This window comes from Narcine bancroftii, chromosome 3 (genome assembly GCF_036971445.1).
Source record: "Narcine bancroftii isolate sNarBan1 chromosome 3, sNarBan1.hap1, whole genome shotgun sequence".
In the NCBI taxonomy this organism is placed as follows: domain Eukaryota; kingdom Metazoa; phylum Chordata; class Chondrichthyes; order Torpediniformes; family Narcinidae; genus Narcine; species Narcine bancroftii.
Genome location: NC_091471.1, coordinates 192,953,115 through 192,968,897, shown reverse-complemented (window position 1 = coordinate 192,968,897; position 15,783 = coordinate 192,953,115). Strand labels below are relative to the sequence as shown.

Below are 15,783 nucleotides of genomic sequence, written 5' to 3'. Positions count from 1 at the left end.
TCTCGAGTACTTCGACGTTAGGGATGAAAGCGCTCCAATGAATGTTGAGGATGGAGCAGAGACAACGCTGGTGGAAGCGTTCTAGGAGCCGTAGGTGATGCCGGTAGAGGACCCATGATTCGGCTCCGACATCTACACAATGAAGGGAATTATATTGCTTTCCCAGTGAAAGAAGGACAGTGCTCTGAAAGCATAGTGTGAGTAGCAGCAGTACTTCAGGTCAATAATAATCAGGACTCATTAATGCTTCTGTGACCTCCCCCAACTGTATGTGAAATCGGTAGTGGATAGGCACTTGTGAGGGGAAAGAAACCACAGGAAGTTAACAGTCTGGGTTTAGAAAATCTTGCATTAAAATCTATTTTTGAATCAGTAGACTAGGTGTAGTCAATGGAATTTATTGTACTCAAAATCCAGGAGGAGTTTTGATACAAAGTGAGTTTTCAGCAAACATACCAAGGTAAACATTGCCATTTAATTTGAAATTTTAATATAATAGCAGAGCAGGCCAGTAACGCCTCACCAAAGCACAAGGTTATGTTTCAACTGGGAACCTTGTATTTCAATCATGCGACTACAGATGCCTGTGGCAAAAGGTATAGAAGCAGAAAAAGGCTATTCAGGCCATCGAGTTTGCGCCACCATTTAATCATGACTGCCAATTTTCCCACTCAGCAAAACTCCCTGGCCTTCTCCCCATAACATTTGATGACCTGATTAATCAAGATGAGAACCTATGTATAGAAGCAGAAAAGGGCTATTCAGGCCATCGAGTTTGCGCCACCATTTAATCATGACTGCCAATTTTCCCACTCAGCAAAACTGCCTGGCCTTCTCCCCATAACATTTGATGACCTGGCTAATCAAGATGAGAACCTATCAATCTCTGTCTTAAATAAACCCAATGACCTGGCCTGTACAACTGCCTGTGGCAAATAATTGCACAGATTTACTACCTTCTGGCTGAAGAAATTCCTCTGCACCTCTGTTCTATGCAGACGGCCTTCAATCCTGAAGTTATGCCCTCTTGTCCTAGACAATGGTGGTACATTGGAAACGTTCTTTCTACATCTACTCTGTCCACGCCTTTCAACATTCAAAATGTTGCTTTTGAGAACTTTTTTCTACATTTTCCATTCTCACAAAGGAAGGTAACACCTGAGACATGGCAATCCATGCCAGCTAGAAAAGGTTCATTTCTCCCAAAGTTGCAAATTTCATATGATAAAAAGATCTGGAGACAATAATAGGGCTGTGAGATGAGGTCTTTCCCAAGCTCAATACTAGAATCCTCATTTGTTATTTTATTTATGGCTCATTTGAAGAGATAAAGGGTTCTGAAGCCAAATTTACTGATAGAAAAATTGTACATTCTGAAGAGTCTACCAAGTTGGCACTGGGTTTTCGATGTACAATGAGTGGAGACAGATTTGGCAGTATAATATAGGGATAGTTAGGTTATCCGCCTTAATAGGATGCATAAAAAAGAATCGAACACAATTTAAACAGATATAAATCAGTGCTTTTGAGAAATGTGGGTGTGCTTGTACATAAAATGTAGAAAAGTAACATGCTGTGGGGGTGTGAGCAGTGGAAGAAACACAGCCACCACGTTGTGGGTCTTTAACGACAGTTTTTATTCAAAGTCAGCACGCCCCAATAAGGGTGGCATGAGATCAGTCACCTGGTGCATCATGACATCATAATCGTTGCCCAGGGTGGGCGCTGGAAGAGATGCTGGAGTCAGAGAGAAACCTCTGACGACGCCATTTCCCCATGGCTGCCCCGCCACACAACCCCCCCCCCACCCCAGAACTGGCAGCACGTCCTGTCGCTTGGGCGCGGCCATCTACACCGGCTGTGATAATTCCAGATGGGCCGCATTCAGGCGATCCACCATAAAAAGTTCCTCTTTCCTCCCAACATCCAGGGTGAAGGTTCCACTGGATCGATGCAAGACTTTGTATGGCCCCTTGTACAGTTGCTGTTGCGGTGCACCTTGTGGTCCCCTCCGCACAAAAATGAACTGGGCCGAGTCAAGCACTTTGGGGAGGTGAAACGGCTGGGTGCCGTGGTATGCCAGGGGTGGGGGAGCTAGGGAGGCCAGTCGCCTCCGTAAGTCCACCAGCAGGTTTTTGTCGGTGGCCGTGGTGTCAGGGTCTGGGCCGAAAAACTCACCCAGCAGGGAAAACGGTACGCCATAGACCATCTCCACTGCTGAAGCCTGCAGGTCCTCCTTGAGTGCTGTCCTAATCTTAAGAAGGACCCAGGGTAATTTGTCTGCCAAGTCTGGTCCGGAGAGCCTGGCCATAAGCTATGCCTTCAGGTGCCTGTGGAACCTCTCCCCAACCCGTTGGACTGTGGATGGTATGCTGTGGTATGGTGGAGCTTGACCCCCTTGGAGCTTCGCCATCTGAGTCCACAGGGCAGACGTGAACTGCACCCCTCTGTTGCTAGTGATGTGCACCGGGACTCCAAAACGGGCGATCCATTGGCTAACAAGAGTCCTGGCGCAGTCTCTGTGGAGGCCTCCTTAATCAGGACAGCCTTCAGCCACCTTGTGGCCCAATCCAACACCGTGAGAAGGTAATGAGCCTCCTTGGACACTGGCAGGGGCCCAATGACATCAACGTGGATGTGTTGGAATCTGCGAACCTCCAGGTCAAAGTTCTGGATGGGTGCTTGCGTGTGTTGCTGGACCTTGAAGGTCTGGCACCTGGTACAGTTCCTGGCCAGTTCCGCCACCTCCTTCTTCAGCCCGTGCCACACAAACCACTCCACGACCATCTGCACGGTTGTCTTTACCGCTGGGTGAGCGAGGTCGTGGATCAGACGGAAGACCTTCGCCCTCCAGTGCGGCGGGACCACAGGGCACGGCGTGCCTGTTGAGACGTTGATGAGCAATGTGTCCAGGCTGCCGGGCATCCTTGAGTTTGAGGCCTGAGATGGCAGTCCGCAAGGCCTGTGTCTCCACATCATTCCTCTGTGCCTGAGCCAGTTGCTCGTAATCTAGGCCGGGGGCAAATGTTGATGGCTGGGCGGGAGAGCACATCGACCACTACATTATCCTTGCGGGCCCTCTGTCAGATGTCGGTCATAAACTCAGACATGTACGAGAGGTGGCGCTGGCTAGACCACGGATTCTTGGCCATCACCAGTGCTTGAGTGAGGGGCTTGTGATCTATGAAGGCTGTGAAAGGCCTGTCCTTGAGGAAGTAGTGGAAATAGTGGATGGCCAAATACAGCACCAGGAGCTCCCGGTTGAAGGCACTGTATTTGAATTCCAGTGGGCACAACTGCTTGAAAAATGCCAGTGGGCACCATTGTCCATTGAGCCACTGCTCCAGAACTCCCCCAACTGCCGTAGCTGAGGCGTCCACGGAGACCGCCATGTGTGCCTCTGCCCGCGGGTGCACCAGCAGTGTGGCGCTGGCTAGAGCCTCCTTTGTCACAATGAAAGCCATCTCCGCCTCTGACCACGATAAAGTCTTTTCTTTGGTGGCCATGAGCGCGAACAATAGGCGTATGGCGCGTGCGGCTCCGGGGATGAAATGATGGTAAAAGTTCACCATCCACGCAAATTCTTGGAGGCCTTTCAGGGTGGAGGGTTTGGGGAATCGTTGAACAGCCACTACCTTCTCTGGTGCCAGCGTGGCCCCAGCAGCCAAAATGGTCTGCCCCAGGAACTGGAGGCACTCCTTGTTGAACGACATTTGGCCATGTTGACCGTGAGGCCAAAATCCACCAGCCGGGCAAAGAGTGTGTTCATCGCAGTTGCGACTGGCAATGAGAATATCATCCAGGTAAATGAACACAAAGTCCAGGTCTTATCCAACCGAGTCCATGAGGCGCTGAAACATTTGGGACGCGTTCTTTAGATTTAAGGGCATACTCAGGAACTCGAAGAGGCTGAAAGGGATGATAATGGCCGTCTTACACACATCCCCTGGATGCACCGAGAACTCCTGGTATCCCACACAAGGTCCACTTTGGAGAACACCAGTGTGCCGTGGAGGTTGGCAGAGAAGTCTTGTATGCGGGCCACCAGGTACCTGTCGGAGGCAGTTGCGTCATGCAACTGACGGTAGTCTCCGCACGGTCTCCAGCCCCCGTACAATTTCGGGACCACATGGAGCGCCAATGCCCAAGCTCTGTCCGAATTCTCAGTTCCTGGAGCCTGGAGAACTCCTCTTTTGCCTGCTGCAGCTTCTCAGGCGGCAGCTGTCTGGGACTAGCGTGCAGCGGGGGCCCCTGTGTGGCAATGTGGTGGAAGACCCCATGCTGGGGCAGGGCAGGATTGAACCGTGGCTCTAAGATGACTGGGAATTCATGGAGGATCTCGTTGAACTCATCCCTGGCAGTGGCTAAGGCGGCAATTTTGGGCCTGTGGGCTTCTGCTGTGTCCAGACAGGTGGAGTGGAACATTCGGGCATTTACCAGTCTTTTGCCCTTCATGTCAACCAGTAGGCCATGAGCTCTGAGGAAGTCGGCTCTTAACAGCATGGTACCCATGGAGGCTAGGACAAACCTCCAGTGGAACTTCTCCTTCCCAATCTGGATCTGTACCCTGTGGGTGCCGTAGGTCCTGATGGTGGAGCCCTTGGCTGCCCGCAGGGTTGGACCTCGAGATCGGGTGCTAGTCTCTAATACTGTGGGGTGAAGGATGCTGAACTCAGCCCATGTCCACCAGGAATCGGTGGCCAGTGGATCTGTCCGTCACATGAAGGAGGCATTTGTGTGGCCAGCCGTTGCAGCCATCAATGACGGCTGGCCTGGTCATTTCCCTGAAACCCACTGGGCTTGCACTCCTCGGCGCTGGTGTTAGAAACACCAGGTCGACTGGCCCTCCTCTGGCTTGGTCTTGGGAGTGGCTTGCAGTTGGCTGGCTCCTGGTCATGCCACCTGGTTGAGGGCTGCCTTGTTCTTTCTCTTTGTGTGCCAGAGGGCATTCGCACAGGCTGCTGCTCTCGGGTTTGAGAAGTCTTCATCTGAGAGGAGCAGCTGGATGTCCTCTGGCATCTGTTCCAGGAATATCTGATGGAAGAGAAAACAAGGCTTGTGGTCTTCTGCTAGGGCCAGCATTTCATCCATCAACGCCGATGGACTACGAACACCAAGCCCATCTAGGTGAAGGAGCTTGGAAACCTGTTGCTGGGGAGTTTGCCTGAAAGTTCCAAGCAGCCTGTGAGCATGGTGTACTTGCCCATAGCTGGGGGATGGTGGATGATGTCATCCACCCTTGCTGCCGTATCTTGGTCCAGAGCGCTCACGACATGATAGAACATCATGGCATCTGAGGAGATGTTGCGGAGTTGAAATTGTGCTTCTGCCTGCCCGAACCAGGTTCTCGGTCGGTGGGTCCAAAAGGGGAGAAGCTTGATGGAGAGAGCGTTAACCTCTGCTGAATCCAGGGTGTTTTGAGTCCAGAAAGATGTCTGGGCTCATTGGGGTCACCACTGTGGGGGTGTGAACAGTCGAAGAAACACAGCCACCACGTTGAGGGTCATTAACGACTGTTTCTATTCAAATTAAGCATGCCCCTTTAAGGGCACCATGAGCTCAGTCACCTGGTGTATTGTGACCTCATAATTGCTGCCCAGGGTGCGCGCTGGAAGGGATGCTGGAGTCAGAGAGAAACCTCTAACAACGCCATTTCCCCACGGCTGCTCCGCCATCGATACAAGCAGGGCCAATTCACTATGAGGATGTGCGCCGCCACAATGCCAGTATAAGCAATATTTAAGAAGACAAGGGAATTTAAGCATTTAATGCAAAGGAGGAGGAGTGTAAAAGTGGAGAAGACTTATTACAACTATGTAGGAAGTTGGTTGGACCACACTTAGAGTTCCATGCATAGTTTTGGTTCCTTTATTTAAGGAGAACATGCTTTAATTAGAGGCAGTTCAGAAAAGATTCATTCTGTTGATTCCTAGGATGAAGAGGTTTTCTCACAAAATATAACTGGTTAGACCTACACACTTTAGAATTTAAAAGGATGAGAACTGCTTATATGAAACACGAGAGATTCTAAGGAAATGACAAGTATGTATCCCACCTGGGAGAAATGAAAATTAGAAGTCATGGTTTTGGAACTAGGAGTCACTCATTTAACAGGACAATTAGGAGAAACTTCCTGGCTCAGGGGAGTGAAGGGTCATTGTGAACAGACAGGGAAATGGCTGAAATCAGATTATTCATCATCTTATTGAATGGCAGAACAGGGTTGAGGGGCCATACATCTACCAGTACATCTGTTACTATGTTTTTGACCAAATTTTTCCTGTGATCTGTGCTTAGTTGTTGTTCTTAATACAAAAGGTATTTACCATCTCCATTAACTTTATCCAGGCTCTGGATTGTCTTCCACAAATCTTGAGGAAGGTCTTTTCGAACACACGTTGCTATTTAATGCTCTCCTTCCATGGGCAGTGAGAATGCTGAACGAACAAAGGAGCTGCCCACACTAACCATCTGAGACTCTCATATTCAAGAAACAATGTTTATTTGAATATATTAAATACTTGTCCTGTATATATATTGCTTGTCTGTATGTGTGTTATGTCTGGTTGTGTGTCTGCGTGTTTTGCACCGAGGACCAGAGAACACTATTTTGTCAGGTTGTACTCGTGCAATCAGATGACAATAAACTTGACTATTCTTTCAGTTACAACTGGAATCCTGAAATCACCAACCATGCTTCACACCTCCATCAGGCTGCATTTTCACATCTATACACTCTGGCAGGTAGAGAGAGAAAGGCAGAGTTGTGTCCAGGATCTGCCACGTGGCAAGAATGGAAGTTCTTGCTCTTTAGGTATATTTGCAGTCTCTTGAGATAAGAGCAGTATTGGTACAATATATAATCTTAATCAGTCATGTTATTCATCAGTTATTGGGAAAGTGTAAGCAACAAATAAAAAATAAAAAAAGTCTCACAAACTCACTGAAGACAGAAACTTTTACATATTCATCCCTAATTTCCAGGCCATATTTGAGGCCACTTAACATAATTGCTTCTTCTACATGTGTTGTTAAATGGTTCAATGCCAGATGTTGTCTTATCCTCATCCAGGCCCATCACATCCCCTTGCTGTCTTCTTCTGCTTGGGATGTATTTAGAGCCTATTGGTTGCTATGTTAATCTGGGACACCATAGTCCTTATATCTGTGATTATTATACAGACTACTCATGAGTAGAATGTAAGCAACAATGCTTTTCCCTTGGCCACACTCAAGATACGAGACATATATTGGGGATTAATTTCAAAGTTTGATACTTATTATATCTCGTGTGTACAGGAAACATGGCCACATGTTAAGAGACAGGAAAACAAAGGGAAAACTAACCAATAGGTAAATAGAAAAAGTTCACAAAATCAGACTTAACACAAATATATCAACAAGTCGAATTGGATCCCGAATCCATCTAACCATATAACCATATAACCACTTACAGCACAGAACAGGCCAGTTCGGCCCTACTAGTCCATGCCGTAGCAAATCCCCACCCTCCTAGTCCCACTGACCAGCACCCGGTCCATACCCCTCTAGTCTCCTCCTATCCATGTAACGATCCAGTCTTTCCTTAAATGTAACCAATGATCCCACCTCGACCACATCTGCCAGAAGCTCATTCCACATCCCCACCACCCTCTGCGTAAAGAAATTTCCCCTCATGTTCCCCTTATAATTTTCCCCCTTCAATCTTAAACCATGTCCTCTAGTTTGAATCTCCCCCTTTCTTAATTGAAAAAGCCTATCCACATTTACTCTGTCTGTCCCTTTTAAAATCTTAAACACCTCTATCAAGTCCCCTCTCAATCTTCTACGCTCCAGAGAAAAAAGCCCCAGTCTGCACAACCTTTCCCTGTAACTCAGACCCTGAAATCCTGTCAACATTCTCGTGAAGTATGTGGCTATCAACACTCACCTGGGATTCTTCACTTATACTAGGATGCCGTATGGAATATCATCCACTCAAGTAATGTTTCAAGCTCTTATGGACAAATTATTGCAAGGACTGAATGTTGGAAATCATCATTACTGGCCATGACAATGCAGAGCATCTAACAAACTTGGAAAAGGTCATTGGCAGGCTAGAACAAGCTAAAGACTGACTTTGTCAAGATAAGTGTGTATTTATGATACCCTCAATAACATATTTGATTGTGAAGGAGTCAAGATATCCTGCCAATCAAACTGAGCTGAGTTGCAATCATTCTTAGGTTTGGTTAAGCATTATCAAAAGTATATCCCCAACATGTCAACGCTGTGCAACCCTCTCAACCAATTGTTAACAAAAGGCCAGAAATGATATTGGAATGCTGAAACCGACAAAGCTTTCAATCGCTTTAAGAAACTGCTGACCTCAAGGGACAGTGTTCTCATTCACTACGACCCAGACAAGGAAGCGACCCATGTTGTTGATGCTTCACCTGTTGGTTTAGATGTGATATTGTCACAAGTAACTGTAATGATAGTGATCATGGTTGCAATGCAAGTAGCAATGCCTTAAGGATTATAGCTCCCGTTTGATTAGACTTGGCTGCCAACAGGGGCTGACACAGAGCAGGAGACTGCAGTATGTTAGATCTGTAATGGAGGCTTGCGGCCTCATGACATGCCTCATGATGCTGTTTACAACAACTTTAAAGTAAAGAACCTTTTCCTTCATCCAGGTGTTCTCTAAGAATTCACACATATGAATACAAGATGAAACATGGTGTCAGAAGTGAGATGAAGGAAATTAGAAGGAAATACTTTGAAAGTCAGCAACTGATCAGTGAAGAGAAGACAACAAAGTGAAAAATGGAAGGATTACACCCACCAGTGAAACTTCAGCTGACAGGTAACGTGGCTGAAAATTGAAATAGATTTAAACAGTATTTAGTGGCAGTCAGAGATGACGAGAAAAGTGATAAAGTGAAAGCATCAGTTTTCTTACATGTCGTGGGTGATGAAGTCCTGGAGGTGTACAATAACTTCACATTTGCTGCTGAAGGAGAGAAAATGAAACTGGAAAAAATAATGGAACAGTTTGAGGAATACTGCATACCTAAACATAATGTGACATTTGAGAGGCACAGATATTTCACGTGTACAGAAAATGGAAGAAAGTATTGATCAGTATTTGACTGAATTGAGAAACAGAAGCAAAACATGTGAATTTGGTGGAATGTCTGACTCACTGATAAAAGACAGATTTGTGTGTGGTATTCCAGGTAATAGTCTAAGGGAAAGACTGTTAAGAAAGCAAAATCTAGACCTGGAAAAAGCCATAGCATTCTGTATGTCTACAGAAACAGTAAAATTGCAGGCAAAAGAGTTGTTCAGTGAAACTAGCTGCAATGTGAGCAAGAACAGACATAGACCATTTAACAAAAAGCGTGTCAAAGCGGAAAGAGAGGCATGGCCAGCAAACAAAAATGAAAGGAACTATCGAAAACCATGTCATCGATGTGGTATACAACACCTACCAAAAATCTGTCCAGCATATGGTAAAACATGCAGTATGTGCAATAAAAGCAACCATTATGCCCACTGCTGTAGGAATCAAGTGCAACAAAGCAAGGTTCATGCAGTAGTTGAAAGGGAGATGGAGGAATTCTATGTAGATGTCGTGACTGAAAACAAGAAAGAAAACAGAGACTGGATGTTAAGATTAAAAGTGAATGACATATACATTTCAGGTAAATTGGATACTGGAGCACAAATTAATGTAATATTAGAGACTCATTTTAAGAAGATTAGACCCAGACCAAAGATGTATGGAACAAAAGTGAAGGTGACAGGATATTCAGGTACTGATATACCAGTGCAAGGAGGATGCATGGTCAAAGTGAAACACAAGGACAAAGAGCACATGCTAGTATTTATCTTGGTACCAAAGGATGTACAGGCCATACAAGGTTTAACAGCCTGTGAGAAAATGAACCTAGTCAAAAGAGTCCTCATGGAGGAAAGTGAAGGAGAGAGTCTATGATGAACTCATGAAGGAGTACAATGACCTATTTCAGGGTTTAGGCTGCCTTCCAGGAGAACACACGATCAGAGTGGATAAACATGTGCCACTGATAATACATCCACGCGGAAAAGTTCCATTTGCGCTTCAAAAGCAACTAAAGGCAGAGCTGGACTGGATGGAAAGCCTGAACATGATTCAGAAGATAGATGAGCCAACAAAGTGGGTGAGTTTACTCATTGTTGTGAACAAAAGGAATGGAAAGCTTAGAATTTGCCTGGATCCAAGAGATCTAAACAGAGCATTAAACAGAACACTTTAAGCTTCCGAAGCATGAAGAAATCATGTCACAGTTTGCAAATGCAATTTTTTTCAGCAAGTTAGATGCATCATCAGGATTTTGGCAGTTAAAATTGGATGAAGCAAGTTCAAGTCTGTGCACGTTCAATAGTCCATTTGGTAGATACAGATTCCTAAGGTGACTATTCAGAATTGCCTCAGCTTCTGAAGTATATCACAAAACTATCCATGTGGTCTATGAGCACCTGGACAGAATTGATACCTCAATGGATGGCATCATAGTATGGGGAAACCACGAGAATGGGGCATGATGAGAGACTAAGGAAAGTGCTGGAAGCAACAAGGAAAGCAAATATGAAGCTGAATAGAGAAAAATGCCAGCTCAGGGTAACAGAACTAACATTTGCACAAGATATTATTGGTAGTGAGGGCATCAGACCAGATTCCAGAAAGGTGTCCACAAATGGGAACATGCCAAGGCCATAATCCAAAAAGGATGCACAGAGGTTTAATGGAATGGCCAACCATATGGGTAAATTCATATCCAACCTCTCAGAAAAGATGGCTCCATCGAGAAGACTAACAGAAAAGAACACTGAATGGGAGTGGAATCATGACCAGGAAAAGTCATGGAGCGAACTAAAGAAACTGCTCACAGAAGAACCAGTTCTGAGGTTTCTCAACCCAGCGAGAGCCATCAAGATATCATCAGACACTGTGAGATCGGTGCAGTTCTTTTGCAAAAATATGATGACTGGCAACCCATTTCATATGCATCATGCTCAATGACAGATGCAGAGACACAATACACTCAAACTGAAAAGGACCTGCTCAGCCTGTGAAAGATTTAATCAGGACAAACAATCAGTGTAGAGACTGACCATAAAACTTTGACTGCATTATTCCAAAAGCCATAAAATAAATTGTAACTTAGAATACAAAGAATGATTATTAGGCTGCAATGCTACACACTGAATGTGGCATACAGTCTGGGTAAGCTAATGTACACAGCAGACATGTTGTCTAGAGCTGTTGACATGAGAGATTGTGCAAACACCAAAATAGGTGAAGACGTGAATCCCTTCATGGACATGATCACAAGTGCACTGCCCACATCAGATGGAAAAAATGGAGTTCATAAAGTCAGAGACAAACAAAGATGAAACACTGGGACAACTGAGAAAAAAAACATCTTGGATGGATGGCCCAACATGAAGCAGGACTGCTCATCTGCTCACCTGCTCACGTTTCAGAGTACTGGAATTGCAGGGTGGAACTATCAGTGGTTGAAGACATCATCTACAAAGGAAGTAAAATCCTAATCCCCAAAGAGTCTGAGAAAAGAGGTATGGTGATATATTATTACATCAATAGGTCACCGGGGGCCACCACCTGACGACCTTGTATATAAAGCCGATCGGAGCTCATGCTTCTCCATTCTGACCTAAGCTTGAACAGAGGCAAGACCTAGCTGTATATATTAGTCTATTAAAACTAGCATTTAACTTGCCATCTGTCTTGTATGGTTGATGTTAGTTACGATACAAGAGGTGCTAAAAAGGATCCACGGAGAATATCTTAGAATTGAAAAGTGTAAGATAAGAGAACGAGAGGTGATGCACTGTCCAAGACTCAACAATAATATAACTAATGAAGTGTCAAACTGTACAATATACTGGAAAGATCAAGCAAGCAATCCTGCAGAACCACTAAGGCCACACCCAGCACCATATAGACCTTACCAGAAAGTAGACGCTGACCTATTCGAATGTCAAGGGAAGGATCATCTTGTAGTCACAGACGATTACTCCCTGTATCCAGAGGTGTATAAACAAAACACCACCACTGTGGATGCTGTAATACAGGTATGAAAGCCATATTCTCCAGGCATGATGTGGCGAGCGAGGTCTTCACAGACAATGGACCACAGTTTTGCAATTTAAAGTTCCAACAGTTTGCCAAAGAGTGGGACTTTGTAGACATCAGGTCAAGTCCTCATTTTCCACCGTCCAATGGTCTAGAGCAGGGGAGTCAAACTCAAATTCACGGAGGGTCAAAATTAAAAACTTGGACTAAGTTGAGGACCAAACTAAATATTTATTGAAAATTTTCAACATCTGCATGTTTTCTCTTCTTTCAACATATGTAATGTTAAACTTTTTCTTATTAAAATAAATGTTTAATAATAGTTTTGGATAAACTCTTTCATTGTCATTGTCATTGGCCCATTTTCTTTAGCGTTCTGAAACCGTGCACATGACGAATCAATGAGGGATGATTAAAGCAGTGGTCTTCAAACTTTTTCTTTCCACCCACAGACCACCTTAAGCAATCCTTTACTAATCACAGAGCACCAATGGCACAGGGACGCGAGTGGAAAGAAAAAGGTTGAGAACTGTTGTATTGTGGTAACTCCACATCTGATTAGATTAATTGTTAGGCAAGTGGTCAGAGAAGGACCCCCCCCCCCCACCCCAAGAAAGACTTAAATCACAGGAACAAAATAAGCTTCTGTCTCACTGCTCCCAATCTTACACACAGTCCTGATGTGGAATGTGGGGTCACAGTTCCACGTTCACCCGAGTTCAGGTGCTGTCTGTGTGGAGTTTGTACGCTCTCCCCTTGTCTTGGACCAAGAGGTCGGTCGCCTGACGAAGGCACCCGAATCCCCCATTGAAACTCTGGCGTCCGGGGCGGTGGAGGAATTGACTGAGAAGAGCGTGTTGCTCCCACCCCCCTCCCATGGTTGGAGAGGGATTAAACTGCGATCTCACGGTGCCAGGCTCATCTCCAACAAAAGGAGCGGGAGACAGGGTCTGCCACGCACGGAGCGAGGGGGAAGGCATCGCCAACGAGACGTTCGGTCCGGCGTCGCCGCTGAAGCACAGACCCAGCGAGGATGGTCCCCAACTCCAGCTGCGTCTGTGTGTCCGGGAGCCAGGCGGGCTGAGTGCGGCGCTCCGATCCCCAGGATTCGGGACTCTGAGATCCCTCCACACCTCTGGCGTCTTCATTTTCACCTTCAGTGTGCATGCGCTATACTGGCGCGGCAGCCAGCGGGCCAACTCTAATATATATTTAATATGATCTTGCGGGCCAAATATAATTATATCGCGGGCCAAATTTGGCCCGCGGGCCAGAGTTTGACATGCGTGGTCTAGAGGAAAAAATCAGTGCAGACAGTTAAACGACTGATGAAAAAGGCAAATACAGTGGAACGAACTTCTACCAGACCACGCTAGTATACTGCACAACACCGCTCGAGTGTGGCATGTCACCAGCCCAACTCCTTATGGGACGTAGGCTAAGATCAAACCTTCCCATTCAGGAGAACTTCCTAAAAAACAAAAGAGGGGGAAAAAGTGAGGAAGTTCAAAGAAAAACAGAAAGAAAAGCAAAAGTATTACTTTGACAGAGGAACAAAAAACTTACCAAAACTCTACCCTGGTGGCCAAGTAAGACTAAAATACAAAACAAACTTAAGGCCTCAGAAGGGAACTGTCCTTAGTGAAATCCAACTAAGATCATACACCATTCAGACAGATGAAGATGCTGTTCTGCGAAGAAATCAAGATCTTCAAATGGGACCAGCCACAGTTAATGGAAAGACAGATACAGTTGAACAACCTGAATGGACATCTGAGAAGACATCGTCTGAGACAACAACTCAGATTCAAAGACAATCAATCAGGAGATCACCAAGACACGTGAATCCTCCTAAGGGACTCATTGAACAAATTTAAAGACTCCTATAACAGAATGAAGTAGTGCTATCTTATTCACTCTTCAAGTTTTAGTGTATGTAAAACAAGTTTTAAAATTGTTAACAATGTTGATAATAATGAAAATGTAAATTCTTGGTGTTAAAGTTAAAATTGTAGAGTTATACAAAGAAAACATGTTAGTTAAAAGAAAGCTACTTTTGTTTTAAGAGAGGGAGATGTAATAATAGTGATCATGGTTGTGAAGTGCCAGTTGATGAAGTAGACAAAGATGATGTGGTCAAACAATAATCACGGCTTTTATTAGCAGAAACTCATGGTGCAATAATGAAAGACAATAGGTGCACATACAGTTTTACCCAAGGGGAGTGTCCTTAACGGTAGAGATAATGTACAGCCAATTTTAGTACAGCAAGGCTCGCCAGAGGGGAGACATGCAGCTTGGCAGACATTCACCACAGTCTCCCCCCCCGCCCCCCCCCCCCCGGCAGAAGAAGGGTTAAAATCAAAAGGACAGCTGCTAAGAAAGACTGAAGCAAGCGATACATAGATACCAGGTTTGGCATTGAGAATACTCTAACAGCCAAAATACTCCAGTATCTAGCAAGCCATCAAAATATAATGAGATATTTTATGAATATGTCAGCCTATCAGGTTGTTTACTAATTCTGTTGCTTTGTTTCAAAACAGGTGCCTCCTTTGCAACCTTGGGAACTGGCATAGTTCCTGGGTCTGTAGTGTGGGAAGGATTGATTTCTGGACCCGCTCCAGAATTGCCAGATTGAGGCAGTGGAGCCTCAACATGGCCATCTGAATGCTTCCTAGGGGTCAGAGGCTGAAAGGGTGAGCCCAATCTATCAGGCTCACTCTGAGTAGGAGTGTGAGGAAGGGGCGAACCAGGCGAGACCAGATCTCATGCCTGGGATTTAACATGAGTGTAGTTGGGGTTAGTATGCAGTAGCTGAACTGGTTGGACTAGGGAGTCTGTTTTACGCACCCGAGCATGGCTCTTTAGCACCACGGTTCCAGGCTCAGATAAACAGGCTGGCCAGTCCATCACAGTTTGTGATTTCCTAGGAAAGGCAAACATATGTTCATGAGTGTGATACTACAGATTCTATCACCAATGTGTATATGTACATATGTACAGATGGTAGTGTAGGATGGCTGTGATTGGCTGAGAGTGTAGCCACACCTACTGGCAGGTCTTAAAGGATTGCTCCTAGCCAGACCAGGTCATTCTGGACTGGTCGGCCTACTTGTGATATGCTCCAGTCTTTTAGTTAATAAAAACCTTGGTTTGGATCAACAAGTCCTTGGTTCTTTCGACGCCCACTACAATTTTATTAACTAAAAAAATTTTGAAGGGATGGAGCGTATGCCACAGCTGGGTCACCTCGACATCGACCCACAGTCAGCTACAGCTTTGAATGACTTTAAGCACTGGATGAGATGCTTCAAAACATACTTACAGCTCTCTGATCCTGCCATGATAGAGGATAACTGTTGACTACAAATATTGATGACTATTGTGTCCCCAAGAGTCTACCAGAGTGTCCAGGATGCGACCACTTACACCGCAGCCATGAAGGTGCTGAAAGGGCTCTACGAGTGACCAGTGAACAGGGTCTGTGTTCAGTACAAACTTGTTACAAGGAGGCAACAGCCCGGTGAATCCTGTAAAGCTTGTATTCAGGCACTAAGGGCAATGGGCAGGGACAATGCCTGCACAGACTATCTGATTCAGGATGCCTATGTGGCGGGATTTGATCGAATGAGATGAGGGAGCGCCTGCTAGAG

General features: G+C 45.5%; 2 long non-coding RNA genes across 3 annotated transcripts in view; one reads left to right on the top strand and one right to left on the bottom strand.

The window, feature by feature from the left end:
- LOC138756339 (uncharacterized) overlaps positions 1-15,783 on the bottom strand; it is a 212,228-nt gene that overhangs the window by 33,875 nt on the left and 162,570 nt on the right. The gene's annotated exons all lie outside the window — the stretch shown is intronic.
- On the top strand, positions 5,558-6,531 carry LOC138757974 (uncharacterized). Of its 2 annotated transcripts, none has more exons than XR_011354018.1 (2): positions 5,558-5,726; positions 6,349-6,531. It is a non-coding gene; the product is annotated as an uncharacterized lncRNA (long non-coding RNA). The 2 variants fall into 2 exon arrangements; XR_011354017.1 differs by having other exon boundaries at positions 5,558-6,042.